Source organism: Parasteatoda tepidariorum, chromosome 3 (assembly GCF_043381705.1).
Source record: "Parasteatoda tepidariorum isolate YZ-2023 chromosome 3, CAS_Ptep_4.0, whole genome shotgun sequence".
In the NCBI taxonomy this organism is placed as follows: Eukaryota; Metazoa; Arthropoda; class Arachnida; order Araneae; family Theridiidae; genus Parasteatoda; species Parasteatoda tepidariorum.
Window position 1 is genome coordinate 94,576,155 of NC_092206.1, and position 20,279 is coordinate 94,596,433.

The 20,279-nt window shown below is 30.6% G+C and overlaps 1 long non-coding RNA gene across 1 annotated transcript in view; it reads right to left on the reverse strand.

The window, feature by feature from the left end:
* Window positions 1–9,793: 9,793 nt before the first annotated feature.
* The window catches only part of LOC139425186 (uncharacterized), a 40,151-nt gene continuing 29,665 nt past the window's right edge, over window positions 9,794–20,279 (reverse strand). Inside the window, exon 2 of the long non-coding RNA XR_011636467.1 lies at window positions 9,794–11,506. This is a non-coding gene — a long non-coding RNA (uncharacterized lncRNA). The remainder of the gene's footprint in view (window positions 11,507–20,279) is intronic.

Here is a 20,279-nt window from a genome sequence, read left to right on the forward strand (position 1 = left end):
CGAAGGGTTAATGGACATTCTTTTCCCGCGTTCCAAATATGGAAGGTATTTTACGTTCTTCCTCACCCACATACCATCAAATTTCTTGCCCGCTAGTTCCAGCGAAACAAAAGAATTATTCCAGGCCGTGAGAATATTCGGTGACAATTTAACGTTTGCTAATTCGGTAAAGAATATTGATTGACTTACTTCTTAGAATTCAATAATAACAATTGATGAACATTTGAAGCAACCGAAAGCGATAATCGAAAACATAAAATTAAATTAAATTAAGTTTTTTTTTGTGGGTGATTTTCAGTAAAATAATAATCAAAAGAACTTGGAATTTAAAATACGAGGTGACCGAATACAACTTTAATGCCTGAGTTTCGAGTATTTTATTTTATAACTGGGGTTGAACAGCCAACCCAATTTTGAGTTAACGGCTACCAATATCAACCCCGTAGCCTTGTAATTTTGAGCCCAATCCAGAAATCAAGGAAATTCCTGTATTAAGTAATGGGAGAAAAGTCCATTTCTGGAGAACTTTTTGATGAAACTCACCCGCATTTGCAAGGTATTTATCTTAGAAATTGCTGACTTATGTCTTAATTTAGTTCTTCTGCTCTCTCTCAAAATACTTACGAACCAGGATCTAAAATTTGACATTGTAAGCTCTCATTTACAACAGTTACACTCGACAACCTTGTTACGTCAAAAAAATATTTTTCCTCTTGGCATTATATATTTACCTAATGTTAGTTTGAAATCCTATGAATTCTTCGCAAAACCTTGTTATGTCGAATTTGTTTGAAATAGAAAATGAATTTTTTCGGAAAAATCACAATGTAAGTTTGTTTTAAACCAATTCCTTTCTAGTTAAAGCATTATTATTCTATTCTTCTTATTTTTAAAAATAAAATTATCATTGTTATATTTAGACTTAATTATCAACTATCATTACATACACATTTATTAGTAGTTATGCTTACGTTTCATGACTAATTTTTAGAGTAATATTTTGTAATATATTTTTTACTTTTTAGTTCTAACTTTTTATCTCGAAGACACGAAATTTTTTTAGCGTCCCTTCAACTTTGAGCTATCGAGAATATACTATAAAACGGATAATTATGTAGCCAAATTAAATTTACATTCACTACAAAAAAATAATAGATATTAAACAAGAGAAAATGCAAGTGCAACGCCCAAAAGTGAAAAGTTCTGGGGCACATTCAGAGGATAAAGCTGCAACAGTATCGTAGAGGAAAAGAAAAAAAAAAGAACGATGGAAGCTATTGTTTCAATAAACGTTCGATTGTGCATAACACAGCCTTATGATATTATCGGACTCGAAACACTTGGCATTATTCAATCATCTTAGACTCATAACTTAGACGAGGAACCGAAGAACAAAATGAATAGTTCGGAATCAGAACGCATCAAAACTGCGCAGAATATTGTCATTAAAACTTTCGAACAAAAAAAAAAAAAAGCAAACTATTTCCGAGAACAATCCACGGATATCTGTTTTATAACGGAGAGAAAAAAAAATTAATAAATACATCACTGTAATTCAAACGCCATTTTTGTTGAATTGCCTTGGATTAGGAAGGAATTTTAATAGAAAATTTTCACTGTTTGATTAGCGTCTTAAAAAAAACAACTTTTAACTCCTACACGTCTAAGTCAGCTCTCGGATTTTTTTCCCTTATGGAGATTATTTTATGACGATTTATTTTTAAATGAATTTACAAAAATTTAAAATATCAATTTTAATAAATAAAATTATTAATAAATAATAATTTTTATAAAAAAGCTAAGCCTAATATTCATTTTTCTTTGATGATGAGGGGACGGGCGAAATTGATGATTCTCTGCAATCCAGGAGAATTATAAAATTTTTGAACGACTATCGTTTGGTTAATTTGGAGCATATCAAGAACTTTGATGGCAGCGTGAGGTTTTTTGTTCGCCAAAGATGCGCATACACACTGACTAACTTTGTGAATCAATTTCCTCTACACGCGAACAGTGAAGCTCACAATGTGTGAGAAAATGGGATGTGAAAGTGGACTTCAGGTCGAACAATGATGGCATTTCCCACGCTCAATAATTCTACATTTTATCTCGTTTACAACGGATACTCATCACTGTTACAGGAATTAGAGGTGGGGGTTGTGGCCTAATTCTTTTTTTTAATTAGTCAACAGAAAACGACATTAATAAGTTAGGTAAAAATTTTCTTCTAAGATGAAAAATAATAAAAAATTAACGTAAATCCAAACATTGAAAAAAAACTTCTAAATTATGCCATAAATTAAAAAAATTACATGCATTCTTTAAATCAATATACTATTAAGATCTATAAACATCTTAAAATATGCCCATTTAGCTATCTTAACAATAAAGTTGCCAATAAATAAAATTTAAAAAAAATTACAAAAAAAAAGGAAAAAAACGATTCTGTTTACTTAAGTATTTTAAAGAATAACATCAGTGATGTTTGCCAACTTATAGCTCTCAATAATAAAAAGAAAGGAGTATTTTTGCACGTTCTTTAATATTTAATTATTTTTTTTATTCGTTTTGTCTGATAAACTCAATGATCCATGTGAACAAGGTGCTTGACTACGTCAGAAAATTAGTAATATTGAAGTTATTTCAAAACATGAGTTCATATTGTTTATAGTTATGGCTCTAAATCGCATTTACATAAGATTAAATAATTTAAAAACAACGGTTATTGAAATAAAAAAAAGTTATGTACTAAAAGAAAATCGATGAAGAAATAGTACTAAATAGAAATGTAAAAAATTGCCATACTATTATTGACATCAATGATGCTTATTTAATTTTGGTAGTACGTACTATTTGAAAGAAGAAAAAAAATAAGCTATGTACTATGTAAAAATCAAATTTAATGGAGAAAAAGTACTTATTCTTTTAGGGTATTCGAAAAAAATCACCTAACTGTTATTGATGCTTATGATACTTAATTAATTTTGATTATTATTAATTTTACTTACTAAAAAAAAGAACTAAATAGCAAAATGAATGGAGAGATAATACAGAGTTATTTAGAAGAAAGATGAAAAATCGCTAAGCTATTATTGACGCCAATGAATCCTAATTAATTTTGGAAATGGGCACTACTGGTATAATGGTAATTAGTTCAGTTTTAATAGGTATCAAATAAACCAATATAGGTAAAATTAGTATGTTTGGTACCTATCAAAATTTCGCCAATACTGTAAAGTTTTTACATAGATGCTGTGAAAAGATTTTTTCCACGGGTTCTTGAAAAGGGATAAGTTTAAGAGAAAATTGTCATATAATGAATTGGCCTCGAGCAATAGCATCATGCTAAATGATACTGAATAGAATTTATATTGATGGGATGAACTACTAAAGATGGTTTTTTGATTAATCTAACAACGCAAGTCACGGTGGCTCAGCGGATAGAGAGTTTACCTCCCAAAGAGGTGAAATAGGTTCGAATCTCAGCGGTGACTGGTTGATACGAATTCTGCTCCCGGATCGCACCGACCACAGTGCTGACATAAAATATCCTCAGTGGCAAACGGATCAGTGGTTAGAATCCCCTTGCCGGCGAGCTAACAGTTGGAGGTTTTCTTCTCCGCGTAACGCAAATGAGGGTTATTTCATCAAAAAGTTCTCCATGAAGGCTAGTTGGTCCTGATGCTTGATCCAAGAGTTTTCCTGTCTTCTGGGTAGGATTCAAAATTACAAGGTTAAGGAGATGAACATTGATAGTCGTGAACTCAGAATTGGGTCAGCTGTTCAACGCCGGTTATAAAATAAAATAATCTAATAATATAAAGTCACCGAGAAAGGCAAAAAATATTAATAAAAAAGGGGAATATTTTTAGCTAGATTGATTGTGTTGGTTTTTATCTTTCAGTTTTGTGCATGATTTCGGAGCGTGTATTGTTTTATTCATTGCTCTCCCCCCCCCTTTACGAATAACAATTAATCAGCTAGTGATGAATAAATTAATTGATTAAAAAATAATATTTAAATAAAAATTTAAAATAACTTAATAAATTAAGGTGAGTAACTTCCAAGTTTTACATCTTAAGTTTGATATAAAGGAGAAGAAATCTTGCATTGTCATTAATTTAAATAAACGATTCTTCACTCTAAATATGCACTGTCTGGTTATCATGTTCAGCAAGCTGATTACACGTGCATATTGTATTTTAACAAAAAAGGAAGATATGACTTACAAGCCGAAACAGCATTTATTACATTCAAAAACAAGACTTATTGTTAGTTAACATGATCAGGTAAAAGAGGATGGGAAAAAAATGATAATATGGTTAAAGAGCTCTCTGAACCGAGACAGTTTCTGGACGGCATTGTTCCGAAATTGGCGTCGGAGGAGGAAAATGAAGCAGCCGCTGCAAGAGAGTTACTTAAAATCCGGGAAGGGTTGGCTAATCTAATTGAAGACGTCACGCGATCAGCAACATCCGACTCGGACCATCAAGAATAAGCGGAAGAATATGCAAATTTGGCGAGGGCACTCGTTATTTGGCGTAGAATTTTCCAAATGTACAATAAGACGTCAAGCCCCGAATATTTTTTTTTCTTCCTCCGTTACGCTACCCTCTAAAAGTGTATCACGCGATGAAGCCGGATGCCGATCACTTAATGAACTAAACATTTGACGAAAAGGCACTCGCGTCCAGGTAAGGACGTCAGGATTAATAGTGTTTCTACACGTGATGAACGAAATTGCAGAAATAAACCAACGTTGAATGTGATGCCCAGTTTGATCGTTAATTACTACACGGTTCATTCATAAAACTCAAAAAGAGTTTATGAACTCAGGTTGAATGAACTGCATCATTTGAGTTTACTCAGATGTTAAATAATAACTCTGTAATATTATACTTCGTTATTTTATTTCATGGGGCTCATTTATTATTAAAGATAACAATGATAATAGGGTTGTGGTGTTCATCCAATAAAAAGTAAGCGAATTAAAAATATATTACAATATTGTCGTAAAACGAAATGGCATCCGCTAGTCGTAAATATATTGCCATTATCTAGCTAATTACAATTATGTATCTTCAGTAACTAATGACCTAAATGACAATATGACCATGAATGAACAGTACCGAATTTGTGTATTGCTTTTGTGAAAAACCTACTCATAATTTTCTATTAGCCAAGATTCTAAACTGGTGAAAACAATTGAATTGTTATTTTTTGAAGTATAAAAAAACTAACAAAGCAGACACAGTGAAACCTCCAGGTAGCGACCACCTCGATTTACGACCACTTTGGCATGCAATTTTTTCCACAGACTTTTGAGTTGAAGAAAACCTTTAAGAAAAACCATTAAAACATTTTTTAAACAGATGAAAGAAACGAATGAAAATGTGAAGCTACAAAAATTCACCTTACAAGGTTTGTAAGCGTACATAAGCGTATGGTTCTTGAATTCATCACCTTAAAATAAGATAATGTTTGATAGAATTTCTTAGTGAAATTAGTTAAATTATGTTTAGTTCATTATTGTTGAAGTGTAACGAAACTTCGTATTTCCAAAAGGCTTTTAATTCATACCTTATTGTCATAATTAATTAGAATATTTCGCTAGTATTCAGCTTTAATATTAATAATTATACGAACGTATTTACATAGTTTTTGAAAAATGAATTGATACACGGAGTTTAATTTTAAGTTAACGAAAGGAACTTTTAATATTTCATTTATATTTTTAATGAAAAATAAAATATAATAAAAGTATTATAAATAAATGTACCAATTAATAGTCACTCAGTGGCTTAATCTTTTGACTAGTTGAAAAATATTAACAAAAACTTATTGCTTGGATTTAAAACAATTTTTAAGTAAATCATTAGTTGAAAAAGTATTATTTGTAAATTACAATTAAATTACTTAAATTACAATTATTGATATTAAAAAGTGCTTATGAGTCTTTAATCTATTTGGTTAACAGTATGAAGTAGGAAAAGTTCATTTTCGGAAACTTTAAATTAATTCTAAAGCATTAATATTTTTTTGTAAATATCTAATTACATTCGAACAAACATTTAACTACAGTAAATTTTGGCTCTACAGCCCGAATAGGGTTAATCATACATTAATTATAATTAATCATATTTTAAACCATATAATTAATAAAGGGGAATTTTTTCCGGTAGTTTTATTCAGGGGCTTTTTTTTCGTCCACCATAATATCAACTAAAAATATTGCATAAATATTAATTTATCTCCATTAACTTAACCAACGGCTTCTTCGTAGATTTGATTTGTACGGGGTCGCATTCCATGTAGGTTTGACCAAGACAACCTTTCTAATTTTTATTTATTTATTTTTGTAATCGGTTCTGACTATTTTAGATTTGTGACAAACAAATTTCAAATCTTTCGCTTTGTAATTTCGGATTCAGTTCAATAGGCAAGGCAATTCCTGAAGAAAGCATTTGGAGTAAATTATTTTTGTGGGAAACTGCTTTGAGTGAAGCTAACCTGCATCTGCATTACATAGCGAGGAAGATCTCGAAAACCTTCCACGTTTAGCCCGACGGCAAATGGAATGCGACTCTTTTAACTCAGGATCCATCTACCTATACAGATATGTTTGCGTCATTAGGCTGTGTACAAATCATCCAGCTATCGCCTGTTTTAGAACCTGTATCACCTAATTGGGCAGTAAGCGCTCTAGCCTCTTGATTCATTATGGCTTTCAAAATACCCTTTGTCAAAAAACAGAAATTAACAATGACTTGCTTTTATATGGATAGCGATTTATTGGAAGTATTCCAGCTTTCAAATCAGTCAAAAAAGTAAAGCATTCGAACAACAGCCCATTGTGGGCCAGGGGGTGTCATGGAGGCCGAGAAATTTCGAGATTAACAGCATGATGATAGCAATGCACAAACCACCTTTATTTACCACGTAAGCTGGTACCCATTGATCCGAAACCGGGTGGTCTTCCATGTATAGCCGGGAACCGAACCCTTGTCCTTACAATGACAGCTCAGAGACATTAACTACTGAGCCATCACGGCTCAATCCAGTAATCACGACAAATTAGTTCACTGTATTATTATATTGTATTAAAACATATTTTGCATTTTTTATAGTGGAGAAATTAAATCTTTTTTCCCTTTCTAACGCAAGAAAGACGCTCAAAAGAAATTACGTCTTCTCCAAGTTAACGTTTCTTTGAGATCAAACCGCAATAATTTACCAAACAATGTAATCCGCAAAATATTTTTTGTTAAAAAAATTAAAATAGTATTAATGAATTCTCTCATACGTTTCGCAATTTCCTTCAGAGGGAGGGAAAAAAAAAATTGACGAAGAAGAAAAAATTCGATCCATTACAAGAGCGTTCCATTCAAGAGGCATCAGTGCCGAAGAATGCGTGACGTCACTGGTTGAAAAGAAGAAGAAAAAAAAAAGGCATCTCATCCAAATCCATTCACAGCACAAAGTAACTCAAGATGAGGCAGAGGGGGTGGTGTGAGGCCTAGGGCTAATTTTCTTCTTCTTCTTCAGCCACTCATCAGAGTGCAATTACCTCACTAACAATTTTAGCTCCCGCAATATGTCAACGTTCCCCATCTCCTGGGACTTATCTCAAAACCGATTGAGGAGGAGGTGTGGGGGGAGGAAGGAAACAATGCAGATTTCCCTTTCGCTGCCGCATCCTTTTGATCCGGTGCCGACAACACCGGAAATGCGAAACACAAAGGGGATGGCAGCATTTTCGGGATGCCCTGGAGGCAATTTTTTCCCCCTGAATTTCACAAGAGGGTTTTATCTTATGTAAAGTTAATAGCATCACATTATGTTACAATAATTCTTCCTCATCAATAAGTAACAGGTTAAAATAGCTCATTTTAAAAATAAGGCACTTAATAAACGTTCCTTTATAGCTTTAATATTACACTGAAGTCTCTGTGTATTACGAAATCGATGGTTCAAGTTGAATAATTCGTTATACAAAAAAAAAAAAAAAAAAAAAAAAAAACTTTGTTACAGATTGCGTAGCCAAATCATTCAACAAAAAATATGCACCTTTCAAGCACTCAAAAAATATTTTTAAGCACTTTAAGAAAATATCATAATTAGGCAGGGTAGGAAAGTTTTTGACAATTGACGGTTTTAACCGTCATGTCAAAAAACAACTTTTGACATTGTTTTTGACAATTGTAAAAAATCATGAAATTTTGAATCATGTAAAACGAATGGCGTTTTCATACGCTACGGACTGACTATACGACGAAATAGATTGGGGTTAAATGAATTGTGAAACCGTTGAAGAGAACAATGTGAACTGTGTCTTTTTGCATAATTTGTAGCGAAAATCAACATGGTAAAGGAAAAACCTCATATTGAAAAGGGGAAAATTAAGCACTTTTTAAAAACACCTAATGACCTTTAAGCAAGCATTTTCTAAAAACGCTACGCACCCTGATAAACATCAAAAATATTTCAAAATGGTTGGAAATCGAAGAAACAAACATCTGAAAAATTCGGAGGAAGACGACGGATTTGTTAAATGAAGTATGTTTTCATTGTTTTTTAACGATCCGATAAAAAGTTTTGTTGCAGGGGGACTCAATTGTATTTATTGACTGTACATGATAACTAAATGCTATTTGTAGAGACTTCCCAGAGATTTGGAGAATGTAATAAGTATATTTATTACATTGTTTTGTCATGTTAATATACAAATAAGTTCATTGGTAAATAAAATAAATTAAGGTTTGCCTATATGGATTATCAAAGTAAATGTAACAGAAAATGTGCGCCATAAATAGAAACATTTTATTTTTCTGTAGATTTTTAAGATTCTCCGAGGGTTATTTGATGTGAGATTTAGGATATGTGAACGAACTCTTCACAAAACATCTAAAATGAACCAAGACCATACCTCATAAACACACCCTTCACAACGTATTTTTACCCACAAAAACAGGGCTCATCGCTAAGTATTTTACCACAAGAACGAGCTTTTCACAAAGTATTTTACCACAAGAACCGGCCCTTCACAAAGTATTTTACCACAAGAAAGGGGCCCTTTACTACAAAGTATTTTATCATGGAAATGGGCTCTTCACAAAGTATTTTACCACAAGAACAGGCCCTTCACAAAATATTTTTATCACGAATATGGGCTCACCACGAAGTATTTTATCACGAAAATGGGCACATCACAAAGCATTTTACCACAAGAACGGGCTCTTCACTAAGTATTTTATCACAAAAATGGACCATTCACAGTATGTTTTCTTTTAAATTTGTCTCTTAAGTTAACAAAATTCTCTTGAATGAGAGTCGACGATGTCCTTAATTTACAATTTTATAACTAAAACTTTTCACAAGAAAAGTCTCACCCACGAAAAATTTCGTGTTTTCTTGTATTTATTTATTAATTTATTATATATATATATATATATATATTACTCTAATCCATGATCCNAATATTATATATATATATATATAAAAGCTAAAAATATAGAAAATAATATAATAAAGATTAATGAAAAGAAAAATTTTTAAAATAGAATATTTTTTAAAAATAATTTTTAAAAAATTCTTTAAAAAAATTAAAAATACGGAAAACAAAATAAGGAAAATATATAATCTCGTGATCAGCTGACACGAATATATCTGCAAATATATATGCTTTCTAATATTGCATTAATATAGCCAAAGCAAAATATAATATCAATACAATAGTGTGAGGAGCACCCGAAAAAATCTACAGCTTATGAACAGTACATAAAACTTATTATTATTTTTCTTAATTTTCTTTGTTTTTCTCTGTTTTCTTTTCATCCTTTTAGTCTTTATATATATATGCACCTAATAAAAAAAATACAGTTCCAAGTATGTTTACTTTATAATTTTAGTACTAAAAATCAATATCATGTAAACACTTTAACTTAATAAAAATTATTGTTAGAACTTTCCTGCATTTTTTGTAGTACCATTTCATGACATCTTTTTATTTATTCAGAAATTTTTCACGATTTATTTCATAAACAACTGATGACATAAAATCGGTCAACAAAATACATGATGAGATCATATTTCCAATAAAGACGAAGCTAGCAATAATGTAAAACTAATGCCAAAAAAACGAACACAATACTGAAATAAAAAAATAAATATTAAATGCCGCTTCAAAAATAATCATTACGTTAACAAAATCTATTAATTTAATATGCTAAAATCTTTTCGAACGCGTTAAAAATTGTTACATTAACAAATGATGACGACTAAAGTAAAATAACAAATCGATAAAACAACAGAGGAAGCGAAGGATAAAAAAAAATATATTTCTATGTGCAAAATGAATAAAATATTAAATTTTTAACCGAAAACCTGTTGACAGAAATAAAAACAAAAAAGGGTGCACCAGCGAAATCGAACTAATGGAGGGGAATAAAATATGCGAGGGGGGAGGGCGTTGTAAAAATTTTATGCTTTCTAGGTTGCTAGGGCGCCGCACTTCCCTGTGACGGAATGTTACAGACAACAATAAAAGCAGTAGGTTTCATCTTGCAACATTGTATTATCTTCTGTGCACGTGATCGTGTTACGTCAGTGAAACGTCACGGCGGGAGACGTTATGACGTCTTGTTACCATGGCAGCCATGCTCCGCCTCCATTACGAAGTAAACGAAAAGGTCACGCCGTAAGAATCGTATAGTAATCGTAGATGTCGTGTCAGCTCCCATGTTGTTGTTCAAAGAAAGGGGAAAGAAATTATATTCTAAGTAGTAAATTTTTCTTCCGAAGAAGATTTTATTTATTTTACGTTAACTACTTCATTAAGGCTAAGAAACAGCAGTAAAAAAGTAATTGTTATTTTTATGCAATTATAGATATTTCTTTCTGTCATTCGCATTTTTTTAACAGTCAATTAAACTTTAAATCTTAAGAATTTGTTTTGATTGAAACACAATAAAAGGTTATATAAGTTTAAAGTCAGAAGATTATTATTATTATCGTTATTTGTAAGATATAGAAAATTTAATATTTTACTATTTTAATTTAAGAACCAAATAATTTAGTAATATTTAAATTCAAATCCGCCTGCATATAATCGCTTTGAAATTTTTTTGGGAATATTCCCTACCAACTTCCCTTCAGTTAATAACAATATTGAACCTTGCTCAACAAATTAATTGCAATGAACCTTAATTTTAAAAGATAAGAAGACTACTATGACCAAAGGAATTCCTTTACGCAGAGCTGCTAGCCCCCATTTTTTTTTTTTTTTTTTTTTTTTTTTTTAAGGACCAGCAGGCTTGTAATTGCAAAGTTGCAAACATTAAGAGCGCAATTACCTGTTCGATTTTTTCCAGACCGCTGGGAAAAAAATATTTCGATAATGACCAAAAATATAATACCTGTATATAATGTTATCCATTAAACAACTTTGTTATATTGATTTGGCTACAAGTTTAATCCGGCAGTTCAATTCCAATAACTCATTCTTTCACTAAGAAGAAGAAAAAAAAATTATTAGGATTACAATTTCACTGTAAAAAAAATAAATAATAATAAATAACTTTCACGATTTCTAAAAAGAAACACGCACTATGTTTAAATGTAAACACACAACAATATATCTTGATACAATTTTTTAATAAAGTATAAGTATCAAAAGGTTCAATTTATATTACAATAACAGGAAAAATAAGAAGAAAAATAACGTTATATCGATTTATTCATTATTTAAACCTGTATAATAAATGAAAACATACAAAGTCGGTTACTGAAGCTGGTTGATTCGTTAACTGATTCAAGCTCACACCGACCGAAATAAGTAAGCATAATCCCCTTGGTAAGGATACTATACCACAGGAAAAACTTTTCATGGCTAATTCTCTTTCAACTTAGGATTACGCGAGGGGGAAGTTCTCTTCAAATAATTCGTTTGCATTTATGTTAGGGATGTAACGAATAGTGATTTGACCCGAATACCGAAAATTCGAGTAAAAAAAAATCAGCCTTTTTTTTCCTAAAAATAAATAAATAAATAAAATTAAAAAAAAGAAACGATGCAGAATTAATAATTACTGCGTCATCATAAAAACGTTTATAAAAAAACAAATGTTTTCAAAAAAGAAAAAGCCAGATAGAAACAGCAACAAAAATCGTTCTTAATTTTTAATCAAAAGTAAAATTTAAACGTTAAAAATCTCAATTTGACTTTTTTTCACATAGCCGCATTTTTAGAGAAAAGTTTAAAGAATAACGTTCATTAGAAACGCTCTCTAAAAAATGCTGTGTCATAATAGAAACGCGGATAAAAAGAAAGTTAATAAATAAAAAAAAGAGAGAAAACGAAAAAAAAAATAAAAGAATAAGTCTATAAAGAAACGCTAAAACGCTCCGTTAAAAGTTTTTAATTCTAAAAGAAACTTAGTATTTCCAGAAAAGGTTTAAATCAAACCTTATTGTCATAGTTAGTCAGTTAAACAAACTGAATTTAAAGAACTCTATTTAATAATATTTATGGGGGCAAAATAATTTAAATTGGTGGTTGTTGACTTTTACCGGTGAATGTTGACAATCACATAGTCTCTTTGGTAAATGTCCGAAATATATACTAGGTCTCGTTAAGTGCCACTGCCCGGTATGCCCTACATCAATATTTTTTTCAGGTCAAGTGCCCAGTATGCATTTAACCGGTACTTCTAACATTGATGTTTTTCCTAATCCATCCTCAACAGATATTAATATATCGAATAAATCTAATAATATCAACGAATAAATTAATATCAAATCGGATATATCAAATATTTCGGGCATTCACCAAAGCGACTATGTGATTGATTGTCGACATTCACCGGTGAATGTCGTCATTCTCTTGATTTCGGTCATTCAAGGTAACATATACTTTAGAATTTTAAAATATGTGAATTGTTAAAGAACTCTTTTTTTTCACCAAGAATTGATAGATTCTCAAGGATCAAAATTTTGAACAAAATTGAGACATTTTGATAAAAATTCTGTTTTCAAGAAAAGTCTTTCTGCGTTGAATTGCTTTTAGCATAAAACAATTTAAAAAAAAAACAATGATGGGAAAAGGTAACCGGTTGTTCATTTAATTTAAATCGCCATTTCTTTTTTCTTTTTTTTTACTTGACTCGCCATGTGTCGAGTGGTTATTTTCAGGTCTAGCATCAATAAACAGCATTTCTGAATTCGAATCATTAAATTTTCAGAATTAAAACTGCAAACGGAAATGAGCTAGCTTATTTCATTCATTGGATATTCCATTCAGAAAGAAAAAAAAATATCACTTTTCACATTTTAACCTTTTCTAGAACAAACAGAATGGATACACCTGCCGTAGTGCACATACCGCCCACATGGGTTGCTCCATCATTCATTCTAAAATAATAAGGAGAGATTGGATATCAGATAACATGATCAAAAAGATATTTTAATTTTTTCCCCCTTCATTTCCCCCCGACAGCTCGATATATTTGTCTGGTTCTATTATAATTATGAATACCAATGGCCTTGGTTATAATTTTATACATTTTTAACCTAAGAAACACGGATTTTTCTCTAAAAATGAAATGAGATTCTTTTTTATTTTTTTCACATAAAAATCAGCAGAAGTTCCCGTAGAATAAGGCTCTTTTTTTTCCCACATTCAGGTAGTTTCGAATGTTTGTTTTTTTTTGTTTTTGTTTTTTGAAGACTTATCCTCAAAATAAAAGAGAATTTTTTTTTTTCCAAATAAAAACATCAACCTGTTTTTGTGGTAATCAAGTCGAGACATTTTTGTGTATTTGTACAAAATCTACTCACACTTTTTTTAAAAAAAAAAAAATCTAAGCGGGTAAAATCGGATTCTTTTTGTCATCACGACGTTAAGTAAAAGTAAAATCTTGCTATTGAAAAAAAATATTTTTTTCTCTCGCAGTTTCAAAATTTTTAAGACGTTATTGACTACATTTTTCGAAAGAATAATTTTGTAATGAGTTCATTTGTGAAGGTTCCGTTTTTACGGTAAAATAATCTGTGAAAAGTTTGTTTGCGGTAAAAAAAAATTTAGTGTTTAGCAGCTATTAACTTCCAAAAAGGGACTTCGGGACTTCACATTTTGAAACAAGGGACTATTTCAAGAAAAGGGAAAAAATTTTTAAAAGCAGTTTTTTTTTCAGAAGAAAAATATTTGTAATGCATACCTGCCAACTTGTAGTCTATCTGATGATGATTTTCCCCAGTGGTAGTAAAATAAAAATTGAATTATGATTATAAACTAAAATGTCTGTTTTATTTGGCTCAGAGTTCAAAAACAACATCAGGGGTCTGTCCAGATATTTTGTGAAAGGTCCGTTTTTCGTGAAATTGTGAAAAAATTACTCACATTCTTTCAACCAGGGTCCGCTTTTATGAATTTGTGCAAATAGGGTCCGTTATTGCAAAAAAAAACTTTTTCAAGGAGTTTTTAAATTGTAAAGACATACAAGATTATGCTCAACACTGTAAAATTATAATTAAAAAACTTAAATTTTAAAAAATAAACAACAATTGCTGCTTCTAAATTAGAGATGCAACATACAAATATTTGGTATTTAGCTTATACTGCTGAACGCAGAATATTAATTTCGGACGAATAATGGAAGAATCGTCTGCCGAAGACAAAACTTATTTCGTTTACATCCATCATTCTTGTTTTCTGCCCTGGAAAGGGTTTATTCGATTAACAAAATAATAATGAAGATTAACAAATTTGTGACGGATCCGATTAAAAGAAAAATCATTTTGTGAAGGGTCCGTTTTTAAGTTAAAATATTTTGTGAAGGGTCCGTTAATGGACCCAAATTTCTTCTAAACAGACCCCTGAGCATTGTTATTTTAAATGCCTGCATGCCTGCGATGAAACCAAGCGAATTTATGGGAAATGGAGTATTTCTTGTTTTTCAGTGGCGCCATCTATGGCCAAGAATACTAGTTCAGCCACAGACGCGTCACATCCCGTTTATAAAACGGATCCATTCAAACACCCATTTATTTATCCACAGATCGTAATTTTGACATGAATCAGGGAACGATCCATCTCCAATTCAGTACCCCCAGAGGTTTGATTTGCAATGGGAACATGGTGGACTTTGTGATCCAACAAATTTAATGTACACTAGTCATCATTAACTACTTCGGCAGGTGGCGATTGAACTCACGACTTCTTGGACATAAAATAACATTGTATAATTATCATTCGCTTTCATAAATATTTATATGGAGCGATATTTTCAAATTTATTTTAAATTAAATTTAGAAATCCAAGAATGAAATAAGAAGTATACATTTTACTACCAATTTAAAAGTAAAGTTGTACGCAAGTTTTGTAAAAGCTGGCAGCTTATTCAATATTCACTATACATAGATACCCCTAATAAAAGTAATGTATGAACAGCAGAAATTTGATGCTTAATACCAAAAAACCATCTTTTGTATTATTAAAGTGATTCAAATTTTTACGAAAATAAACATAAAAAAGCGCATAAAAATTAGCTTAATTATTAAACATATAAGATAATTTTCAAATTTGACTTTAAATGATTATAGACTAAACCCACACATTTTTTTTTTTTTTTAAATGGACATTAAACTATGAATCACATGCATTAGTTCTGAGTTTATTAGTTTAAAAACTTGTTCGAAATATTTCAAGACTAGAGCAAGTTCTTTTAATTTTATCATATTTATCCTTTTCTTTCATTTCATCGGTTTGCTTTAAATTGAGTTCTTGTAGCTTTAGTGAACATTAGTTGCTAACAAAATTAATTTCTTTATAATAAAGTACGATTTATTGTCAAATTCATGGTAGTTTTGTCGGATGTCAAAACTAAGTGGAGAATCTTCCTTCAATTGCAGCACTGCCATGTAACAAGCAGATTTAGATAAAAACTTTCTGATATCACAAAATTTCAATTAATGTTCGCATTGATTAACATTTGTTAATAGTTTCCATCTTTTCGCCGTCAACCCCATTTGTTTGAAATCGACGGATTTTTCTGAAAACTTTTAATTTTTATGGAATTCTAGATTGATTCATTCCACAAGGATGTGAGTTTGGTAAATAACGAAAAAGCTAAAAATAGAAATACAAAAATGTTATATGCATCATACTTTTTTTAAATAATAGAGTTTTGAGCAAGAAAAAAGTGTATGTAGGAAACATTTATCCATAGAATGTTATTTTATTTTACATTATAAGCGTCGTTGAACAGCCGACACTATTTCGGGTTATGTTCAACTTAGTAATCTCGTTAATTTTATACACAATCCAGAAGACAAGGGAACTCCTGGATCAAGTATTAGGCAAAATTTGCTTTCGAGGAGGACTTTTTGATAGAACTAACCCGCATTTGCGTTACGTGGAGAGGAAAACCACGAAAACATTCCAAGGTTAGTCTGACGGCAAGGGGACTCTAACCCATGATCTGTCTACTACTGAGGATATTTTACGTCAGCATTATGGCCGGTGCAAGCCGGGTGCGGAATTCATGTTGTTCACCAGTCATTGCTGCGATTCGAACTCGGTTCACCTCTTCGGAGGGCGAACGCTTTATCTCATGAGGCTCCACTGCTCATAGAATGATATCAATATTTTCGATGAGAGAACTTAATTTATACTTAATTTTAAAATTGCATGAATGCGAATCTCGATATTTTGTTTGATTTTAAAATTGTGCGAATACGAATCTTGATGTTTGATTTAATATCGCGTGAGTACGAATCTCGATGTTTGATTTAATATCGCGTGAATACGAATCTCGATGTTTGATATTAAAATAGCGGGAATAAGAATATCACTGTTTCATTTTAAAATCGCGTGTATACGAATTCCGATGTATAATTTTTTAGTCACTTGAACATGAACATTAGTAGTGGCTTTTAAATCCCGTGAATACGAAACGCGAAAACTAATATAAAATCGTGAAAATAAGAAATACAATGAGGGATCTTATAAATCGCGTTTGCATCGGTAGCAAAAAGAGTAAAAATAAGTCCCCCCCCCCCTTCCCATGGGGAAATCGAAAAAGGCAAACGTTTTTTAAAGAGGCGGATTTTTTTAGTTAATATGTAGTGAAACATTTTATGCGAAAGTTGTTCATGCATATTAAACAGGCTTGGTGACAAGGCTAACATGGTCTTCACCACTATACAACAACCGTAAATTTAACTTCATTAGTTGTGCTTACGACAGAATTTCTGAACTGGTCTATAGAACTTCTTTTTTTTTTTCTCTCTCTAAATTCCGTCCAAAAGGCGGTAAATGACCACTGTTCATATTTGTATAAAACGGCCTTTTTACAATTGTATAAAAATACAATTGTAATGATTTTTATAAATTAAAATAATAAATTAATAGTTTCTTAATATAATTTCTAAGAATTTATTTTAATTATTCATTACAATTCTAAACTTAAAGCGTGTATTAATCTTACGGCCATATTATATTAAAAATACCAGTTCCCGTCCAATCACCGATGCGATTCTTCAAAATTATTTAAGAAAAAAATGTTTTCCTTTTTAAACTTTATTAAGAATGAAATAAATATGTCGAACATAATTGGTGTCGCAATTTGAAAGCAAATTAAAGTTTAAAGAGAAAAATGAATTTCGACATTCTACAAACTCGCATTTATAATTTCTCCAACTGTTTTAAATATATTTAGTGTAACTGCTCATGCGTAGAAAATTTTAATTGGAAACACAAAGAAGTTTAGTCACATGATTAAATAAACATAATTGAGTCTCGAATAAACTAGAGGAAAACTTTATATAATGAATAGTTTCAAGTATTCGCAAATATATTAGACTTACTTTTTACAATTATTACACTAACTTTATTTCTCGTTTAATTAATGTTCAGTGTTAATTCCCATTAAACATATAGATGGCGCTGTAAGCGTAAATTGAATTTAATTGTAGAACTGAGTGCTGGAAGCAGCAGTGTATGTGTAATGTGTAACGGGCTCACGAGCGAGTCCGTAATGCTGGTACAAAATAAATGAGTAAAAAATAAATACAGTCCAATTATTGTGTGTGAGCTATTGATCTGACCAAACTGGTCATTCAGAAAGAAGCACCCAGCGCAATATTTTATCTAATGATCGAATTTAGATGAACTAATGAATATTACGACAATTATTTAAATTATTACACCTCACAAATCTAATTCCTCACATTTGAATGGTTTTTTTAGACTATGTTTGGCTTAACTATTTGAAAAGAACACAGAAAATTATTGAAACTATTTCAAAATGGGTATCAATTAATGAATTATAAATACGTTATCTTTTAATTTATAAAGATAATTAATATAATAAATTATTAAAAATCATTTAAAATATATTTTCGCTCCTCAGATAGCGTTTTAAACAACACACAAAATGAGGATTTATTATACTGATTAATAACATAAACTTTACATACAAATTATCGATTTTAACATGATGATATTTATAACCAATATTCGTTGTTTTCCCCCAAGGGAAAAAAATCAGATTACAATGAGGATCACCTTTTACAATCATGTTTTGATTGCGAACTTACGTAAACGTAATTCAACTTACATATGATTATAAATAAAATGACCACTATGTAAAGACATTTTTTTTTAATTAAGAAGATAATCTATTCCTCAATTTGTTCTCATGAATTAAACACTAGGCTACTGGAAAAAAAAAGCCATTTACACAAAAACAATCAATATTTTGATGTCAAATAACATGAAAGTCAATATTGCATAACAGTCAATATTTATGATAGTTAAAACATAATTTATTTATTGATAAGTAATATGCTTGAGGAAAAAATGCATTTGTACACCAAACTAATTTTTAGAATAATGATGTAGTTGATGTTTGCCTTTACTTGAATTTTATACTAAGCTATTATATTATCATACTTAAGAATGATAATATACACATATGACATATGAAATAGTAACACAATATTTGTCTAAGCAAGATAAATTTACATGACTTTTATTTTGATTAATGTTAAGATTCATTTTTAAACAGCAAGACATGCGTGATATTATTCATGTGAATGTTTAAAATATTAACGTTTCTACGACATGACGTGAAGAAAAAAACTTAACTATAATTGCTTTTATTCTTTTTTTAGTGGAAAAATAATTTTTTCAATACAAAATATAAAATGGGATAATGGTTGTTCTTGGTGCGATAAGAACTGCTCATTTACAGCCAATATTTTGGATTTCTTTGGAAGAAGTTGATCGGCCATTAAAAAGGAAAATATTTTCTTTTCCAACTTGCAGTTGAAATTCTGAATATACGAAATAAATATAAAGAAACAAGGTTTATACTTGGTTCACTCCGCCAATTCTGTGCTTACAGCTTCCATAGTGTTGCTACAGTCTTAAGCCATGGGGAGCGATATTTTTAAACATATAGACTTCTAGGCTTTTTCTTACCTTAAAATATTTTGCAAGTTAATTTATTGCAATAAATAATGCTCCAAATTTCAACGAAAACGTCTTTCCACTCTGCCATGATTGAGCGCGTTCGTTCCCTAAGATAATGTGTTTTTGAATGGAGTAAAATGCAGTTTTAAAAAAAAGAAGATAAAAATAAATAAATAAAAAACTATATTCTGCTTATTGGCCATACTCGAAAATAGACAAAGCATTGCCACAACTCTTATATTTGCACAGTGACATAAATATGTTTTCTTACATAACACAAACGGACCCTTCACAAAATATATTTTCATAAAAACGGACCCTTCACAAAATATTTTAATTTATAAACGAACCCTTCACAAAATAATTTATCTTTTAATCGGACCCCTCACAAATTGGTTTTTCTTCTTACTGTTTTGTTAATCGAATAAACCCTTCCTAGGGAAGGGGGGAGGGAGGGAAGAAAGACAGATATAAAAGAGCGAAGTTTTGTCTTCGGCAGTCGCTTCTTCCTTTATACATACGAAATTAATATTCTGCGTTCAGCAGTATAGGCTAAATACAAAATATTTGTATGTTGCATCTCTAATTTAGTAGCAGCAATTGCTGTTTATTTTTCAAAGTTTAATTTTTTTTAATTATAATTTTACAGTGTTAAGCATAATCTTGTATGTTCTAACAATTTAAAAATTCATTGAAAAAGTTTCTTGCAATAACAGGACCCTAATTGCTAAAATTCCCAAAAGCATTGGTTGAAAGATTGTGACTTAACGTTTATTTTATATTCACAAATTACGAGTAATTTTTTCAC